The sequence below is a fragment of the Cibotium barometz genome, chromosome 25, assembly GCF_041138505.1.
Source record: "Cibotium barometz isolate CiBa-2024 chromosome 25, ASM4113850v1, whole genome shotgun sequence".
In the NCBI taxonomy this organism is placed as follows: domain Eukaryota; kingdom Viridiplantae; phylum Streptophyta; class Polypodiopsida; order Cyatheales; family Cibotiaceae; genus Cibotium; species Cibotium barometz.
The window spans coordinates 48,191,834-48,199,880 of record NC_141070.1 but is presented as its reverse complement, the minus strand read 5'-3'; the positions used below and the strand labels follow the sequence as shown (position 1 = coordinate 48,199,880).

Below are 8,047 nucleotides of genomic sequence, written 5' to 3'. Positions count from 1 at the left end.
ATGTCTGAGTTTGAGATGACTGACCTTGGGTTATTACATTACTTCCTTGGGATTGAAGTAAAGCAGGCCAAAGACAGGATCTTCATTTCACAGGAGAAATATTGCAGAGAACTTCTGAAGAGATTTCAGGGGAAAGAAGAACCTGTTGAGCTTGTCTAGTCCGACTTTGTGAAATGACTTGAGAGGTGTAGAATAAGTGGGAGCTTCTGGCACAAGTGAAATACCACTACTTTTAACGTTATTTTACTTACTCCGTGAGGTGGAGGCGGAGCTTGGCCCCTGCTTCTGGTCTTAAGGCACGTCCGAGCACCGATCCAGGCCGAAGACATTGTCAGGTGGGGAGTTTGGCTGGGGCGGCACATCTGTTAAAAGATAATGCAGGTGTCCTAAGATGAGCTCAACGAGAGCATGTGTCGATAGCCTCCCTTGAGGTGGCTGAAGGAGCCGCCTTGTGGACTCTGAATGGCAATTCCAGACGATCGCGGAGATCAATCCTTTGAAGACGACTTAAATATGTGGCCAGGTATTATAAGTGGCAGAGTAGCCTTGCTGCTACGATCCACTGAGATTCAGCCTGCCATGGCACCGAGATTTGTCCCCTCCTCTCCATGGCCCCCCGGTCGCCCTCTCCTCGCGTGTCTCTCTGGGGTGGGGTTTTCGTACACCCCGCCCCCTTGTGCGCATGTGCACCTCCCAACCCTCTGCGCATGCACCCTCTCCCCCCCTTGCGCGCCCTCCCACCCCCGTACATGCACGCATACACCTGTGCACCCCATTCTCACGCATGCGCACACACACCACACCTCCCCCTGCATCTCCCTTGCCATTATGTGCATGGGCACAACCCCCCCTTGTGCGCATGTGCAACCCCCACCCCTCCTCATCCGACCTTGTGCGCGTGCACCCCCATCCCCCCTTGTACGTGTATGCACCCCCCCTCATCCCCCCTTATGCACGTGCGCAACCCCCACCCCCCTCATCCCACCTTGTGCACGTGCGCACCCCCCCTCATCCCCCCTTGTGCGCGTGCGCAACCCCCACCCCCTCATCCCACCTTCTACGCGTGCGCACCCCCCCTCATCCCCCCTTTGTGCGCATGTGCAACCCCCACCCCCCCTCATCCCACCTTGTGCGAGTGCGCCCACCATCACCCCTTGTACTGGTGCTCACCCCCCGCCCCCTCATCCCCCCTTGTGCACGTGCGCAACCCCCTCATCCCCCCTTGTGCGCGTACGCACCCCCTATCCCCCCTTTTGCGCATGCGCAACCCCCACCCCCCTCATCCCACCTTGTGCACGTGCGCACCCCCCTCATCTCCCCCTTGTGCGTGTGCGCAACCCCCACCCCCCCTCATCCCCTCTTGTGCACGTGCGCCCCCCATCCCCCCTTGTGCACGTGCGCACAGCCCCCCTCATCCCCCTACTGTGCGCGTGCGCAACCCCCACCCCCCTCATCCCACCTTGTGCGCATGCGCCCCCCATCCCCCCTTGTGCGCGTGCGCACCCCCCCTCATCCCCCTTGTGCGTGTGCGCAACCCCCACCCCCCTCATCCCCCCATTGTGCGCATGCGTAACCCCCATCCCCCCTTGTGCACGTGCCCAGCGCCCCCCTCATCCCCCCTTGTGCATGTGTGCAAACCCCCACCCCCCCTCATCCCACCTTGTGCACGTTCGCACCCCCCCCTCATGCCCCCCTTGTGCGCGTGCACAACCCCCACCCCCCCTCATCCCATCTTCTACGCATGCGCACCCTCCCTGATCCCCCCCTTGTGCAACCCCCATCCCCCCCTTATCCCACCTTATGCGTGTGCACCCCCCATCCCCCCTTGTGCTCGTGTGCACCCCCCACCTTCCCTCATCCCTTCCTTTATCCCACCTTGTGTACGTGCCCGCCCCCTCCCTCATCCCCCCTTGTGCGCTTGCGCACCCCCACCCCCAACACCCCCCCTTGTGCGCATCCCCCCCCCAACACCCCCCCTTGTTCGCATGCCCGCCCCCCCAACATCTCCCCTTGTGCAGATGATGCGCACCCCCCCATTCCCTCGTCCCCCCTTGTGCACGTGCGCAACCCCCCCCTCATCCCACCTTGTGCACGTGCGCACCCCCCCTTGTGCATGCGCACCTCCCCTTGTGTGCATGCCCCCCTCCCCCAACAACCCCCCTTGTGCGCATGGGCACCCCCCCTTGCGCGCATCCCCCCGCTCTTGTGTGCATGCGCACAAACCCCCCCCACCCCCACCTGCCCTTGTGCGCATCCCCCCAACAGCCCCCCTCCCTTTTCCCTCATCCCCCCAACGCCCTTCCCCCCCCTTGTGGGCACGCACCCCCCCTCCCCCCTCCCCCTTCCCTCATCACCCCTTGTACGCATGCACCCCATCCCCCATTGCACCCACCTCCCCCTTCCCTCATCCCCCCTGTGCGCATGCACCCCATCCCCCATTGCGCCCCCCATCCCCCCTTGTGCGCATGCGCCCCTCTCCCTTCCCCCATCCCCCCTTGTGGTGGGCACGCACCCCCCCTCCCCCCTCCCCCTTCCCCACGGGGGGGTCACTATATGTAAATCCTCTATATCACGTGCGTTCAAGGCCTATTTAAAAAGTCCCTTATCTGTGAATTTTTTAATGAATATAATGTATCCTTTCCTATTCAAATCTGTAATTTTTTTAAAAAATACAATAAACAAATCTCCTCTGTAAATATATTTCTGTAAGTTTTAAATATTTAAAATGTCCTTCTGTTGAACCCACGTGATACTTACATGTTTATACAAGTGACCCCCCCGAGCCCTTCCCTCATCACCCCTTGTACGCATGCACCCCATCCCCCCTTGTACGCATGCACCCCATCCCCCATTGCACCCACCTCCCCCTTCCCTCATCCCCCCTGTGCGCATGCACCCCATCCCCCATTGCGCCCCCCATCCCCCCTTGTGCGCATGCGCCCCCCCTCTCCCTTCCCTCATCCCCCCCTTGTGTGTGCATGCGCCCCCCTCATCCCCCATTGCTCCCCCCCCTCATTCCCCCTTGCGCCCATGCGCACAACCCCCCCCACCTGCCCATCCCCCCCTTCCCTCATTCCACTTGTGCGCATGCGTCGCTCCCCCCTTGCGCACATGTCGCGTACCCCCCCATCCACCTTTACAGAATAAGACAATACTAATTTCTCACTGTTATTTTACGTGGTGCGGTCACACCAGCGCTAATACACCGAATCCCGTCAAAACTCCACAGTTAAGTGCGCTTGGGCCAGAACAGTACTAGGATGGGTGACCTCTCGAGAAGTCCTGGTGCTGCACCCTTTTTGGCACACCGAGGTTAGCGGTCATGCCACGCCTTGGTATCCCTGATCGTCAACCTCACTTTGTCTCGCTCTTGCATCCCTCCTCTTCTGTCCCACCCATTACCCCCCCCCTTTGCGCGCATGTCGCATACCCCCCCATGCGCCCCCCCACGCACGGGTGCACGATAGCACTGCCCTTTTAATAATATGACAACACCATAAGAACAAATTAGAGAGGCTCGTGACTATTTTAGGTGACCATAAAAGCAATGTAAAAGCTATCTCAAGAGAAGGAAAAGGAGGAGCAACAACAAGAGAGGAGGATAAGAAGAAGATGAGACATGAAGCTCATGGCCTTTTTTTGCGTTAAGCTCTCAAGTAATTCACCACTTTTTTAAGTGCCATGTACAGCTATTTTTCCACTTTCAAAGGGCACCCCTCATGAATGGTTACCCTTCCCTTTATAGGGCAGTGCTAAAAATAAATAAAATGATGACACGTTTTGTCACCAAAACCTCTAACCTCAACAAAAGGTAAAGGGAAACACGTTCCAAGCATCGAAATCTCTAACCTCAACTAGAGATCACTATTCACGAATTCACAAGTTCCAACAACAAGTACTAAAGGACACAAAAATCTGCTTGCTTTTATTATTTCTTTTGTTTTTGCTTTTGTGTTGTTTTTTAACATGAGTTTGGTAGCAAAACAAGACATAAAAGTGTCCTTTTGATGTTTTGGCAAAAAATTCACAACTTCATGTAGGTGTGCTTTTTTACAATTCCCTCTCTTGAGCTTAAGGTAGACTCATAATACTATCTTTGAAAAATATAAGGAACATAAAAAAGCATCACACATGATTACAAGGTTCCCACAAATGTATAAGAACACAATAATTCAGCTAGAAAGGACTCAAACACAGGTTTCACAACAAGTCTTTCTTTTATAATTTTCAAGTATCTATACATGTTCTAAATATAAGATTTTATTATTGGTAGCACTCATTCATGACACTCTACACCAATAATTTAGGCCTTTGACGTCCTTTCAAAAAAGCCAGCTCGACTCCTGCAAGCCACTGTGTTCAAACATACGCGATCCCACCATTGAAATCTGTCAACATTAAAGCCAAATCTGCTTGGACACCTGTCAACAATGAAATGGCTATTGTACTGGAAAAATGCTTTTGCAATCAGCACACCTCAATGATTAACGACTCACAAAATCCTCCTGCAGCTGTTTCAAAACATGATTCATTCTTTGAGTCATAGTCTCTTGAAAGAGACAAAATTAATGTAGTAAATGGATTCTCTTCAAATACTCGGCATGGGATTTCTGGGAGGCAGTCTTGACTTGTACAGCCATTTGACATTTCATATAGCATAGAAAGAAATGTACTCAGTCGCCTTTGGAAGGTTTCAACGTATCACTAGCTCTGACTCTGTCACATTTTATCTCAAGGGTGAGTACAAGTTAAAAACAATGTAATGAGTCTTTACTTGAAGGAGATAGTGGTCAGAGATACAAGCTTCTAACTCTACGATGAGTGAGAAGCGGGGGTCAGTTGCTTTTTTCTTTTGAGGATTTTGAGGGAATAAAATTCAAATTTATTCAGTACATTCATCAGAGACTGGATAGGGGTAATGAGATACCGGAAATTCTGTCATAAAGTACATCATATCATAACATACAGCTACGGTATTGATTTGCCAACGACATCCCATAAAGAGGAAGAGAGAAATACTACAATGAATGGTCTTTTAAACCTCATAAATGGTCTCTTAGGAAGCATCGGATGGTTATAAAGGTTACAAATTACAATTACACTGAGTGATGTATTTATCAAATGGGTGAATTCCGCTTGAAAGGTAAAAAGCTAGTTTCAGCTAGCAAGGTGCATATGGATTATGCACGCTGACTCCTGACTTCTTTGAAAAGGGCCATTTTCATATCATTATTACTTTCCAAGCTTCTTTGGCCAGATTGCAGGCAAGGAGGACTGGTCTGGCAAAGGAAATTTTAGTATTCCGACATCACAATTGAATCTCTCATATGTATACTACATCACAGAGAGAGCCTCTTCTTGACGTGTTCTCTTCTCATCATCAGTACGATAATATATTTTTTGAATCATCCAAGATGTGTGTGCATCCTTCTCATGCCAGGGTAATAATATATTTTAACTCATCCAAAAAGAGTACAAATCTGGCAAAGCAGATTGGAATCTTCCTTTGAGAAGAAAAGGGACCACCCCATGAGTCATTAATACTGCCTATGACCCGACAAAACAGGTAGTCCCTCAAGGGACATAAAACTCCAATCTTAATGCTGCTTCACAGGTTGAGTTGATCAAAACTAACCTAGCATAGGTACATAATAGTTCTGATCAATTTAATACAAGATCTATGTGTGTTAGAATTTTTAGAGGAAACTTTGCTAGCTTTTGTCTCTCAAAAGCGCCATGTACAGTTTTCTCATTCCCCATCTCATCCAAAGGGGTACAAACCCTGGAGAACAGGTCAAAATCTTTTTTGGGAAAATACTGGGAAGTAAGTGGATGACTCCATGGCAAATAGGAGATGCAGAGAGGTTAGCTAATGCAATTTTGTCAACTGGAGATAGAGGGAGAGCTTTGGAGGTCAAATCACACATGTGGGAGGAGTAGGAGACGAGCAAGAAGAAATTGCAAATAGCAGGAGTGGCTAGCAAGAGTAGTATATTGACAATTTGACCAAGATGAGTAAAAAGAGCAACGATTTACTTTCCAAGAGGTACAATTTGACCTCACTGAACATAATAAACATTCAAAGTTTTGTAAAGATTATGCAAAACTGTAACATCCAGTAACGTTTTATTTTATATATTTTGTTATATATATTTTGTTATATAAGTTTCTTCATTCATATATTTTGTTATATAAGTTTTATTTTATATATTTTGTTATATAAGTTTCTTCATTCATTTTATTTTGTGCATGTGCTATTAATTTGTATTGAGGTTTCCTTTTCTGACAAAACTCTGCACGATCAGGTCATCACAATCAATTCAAAGATTACTCTCATCTTCAGTGCTGCAAACATCATCTGTGGTTTGATGTTTTGTTTCATGAGTAGAGGCTAGTGCATGTAGAGATTACAGTGATACAGACACTCAACCTTGCTCTTATAGAGACCATAACCAGATCACCCTAGACCAAATTATTATATCAACATGCACAGAGAATGCAAGGGCTACTGACTAGTTAATTACTATCACTTTTCAATGGCTTGGGGGGTGAGCCTTGCTAGTGATGGGGGAGAAACAAAGTAATGAGGGGACTCCAGACCATTGATGTATGTGAGTTTTAGTGAATATGGTCTCCATGACATTTGATCAAGGAAAACAACAGTCACACATCTTGCTCTAGGCACACTTATGATCTAGAGCACTGACATATGTTAGAACACTTTGGGAAAGTGTAGTTAAATTCGGAGACATTAGCCTAGCATTTGAGCTTTAGTAATTGTAGGTCAATCCTAAGTTAACTTTATTAAATTATTTAATATTCCGTAAGGATAGATGTGTCATGGAGATTACCACACGTCAGCATGTACACAATTTGCTTTCTGTAGCTTTCTGATTTCTAGAGGAGCTTTATATTTGCTTTTCAGCTTTTTGGCTAACCCTGCAGGACTTTTCCTTCCCTAATCTTCCTGTTACTCTCCTGATGCAATATCTCCTATCTTGAACAGCCAAATCTCTAAAGACGGAATTGCTCATATTTCCTGCTCCAAGCGCCCAATACCAATTTGTCACCTCCCTCCATCCTTCCCTATATCTATGCTTGGCAATGTGTAGTGAAATGGCTTCTATTATTATTTTTGTTTCTTTCCTAAGATTGGAGGCACTCTTTTGATTGTATAGACCATGTCGTACTTGAAGTTTCCATGATGAATGAAGTTATAGGTGGGCCGTTTCAGGTTGATCTTGTCACAGAGACGGACAAAGCTTGCGAGACGTTGATCTTTCAATGTATCAGAGAAAAGTTTCCTGACCATGAGGTAAGTTATTACTGCTTATATTGAGCTTGTTACAATTAACTCCTTACATTGTCTTAGTGTCTTAGTTGATGTCGTTTCTTCTAATGGCATAGGAGAAGAAAATACAGCTCTTTTGGGGTCTGTTGAACTCACAGACACACCGACGTGGATAGTTGATCCTTTGGATGGGACCACGAATTTTGTACACATGTTGAAGTTTCAGACATGAATTTGGTGGTTAATTTTGTGCTTATATATTGAAAATCACCTTCAGAATCATTATATTTTTGAGAATTTGAAAACTAGGTGTTAGATTTACCTGTTTTGCCCATGATGTCAAAGGATTTCTGGAAATTTTCAAAACCCATATTGCAGGTTATGCTTGGACATAAGCATAAGCTTTGCTTGCTAAGTTAGGCCCAGTTCACAGTGAAGCGACGGAAAACACACTCAAAAATGAGCAATTCCAGGTGGAAAAGTTAAAAAATGCACACTTCCGCCACCCGAGTGTTCACACAGAGGGCGGAAGGAAGACTGCACTAATTTTCTTCCGCCGCCGAGTGTGAACCTTTCGGGCGGCGGAAGAAAGAATAAAACAAAAACATGGAAAGTAGAGCCAAGAGTTGATTGGTGCCAACATGGCACTTTTTGCCAAGTTGGAGGGTGGAAGAAGTTTGTTCCAAGGGGGGGGGGGTTGGAACAAAACTCCCTTTTTTCTTCCACGATGTGGCACCTCTCAACCTTCTCTTCCGC

General features: G+C 47.8%; 1 pseudogene; it reads left to right on the top strand.

Moving 5' to 3' along the window:
* The first annotated feature begins 3,178 nt into the window (after positions 1-3,178).
* LOC147624658 (5S ribosomal RNA) lies at positions 3,179-3,297 on the top strand (annotated as a pseudogene).
* Positions 3,298-8,047: the final 4,750 nt, after the last annotated feature.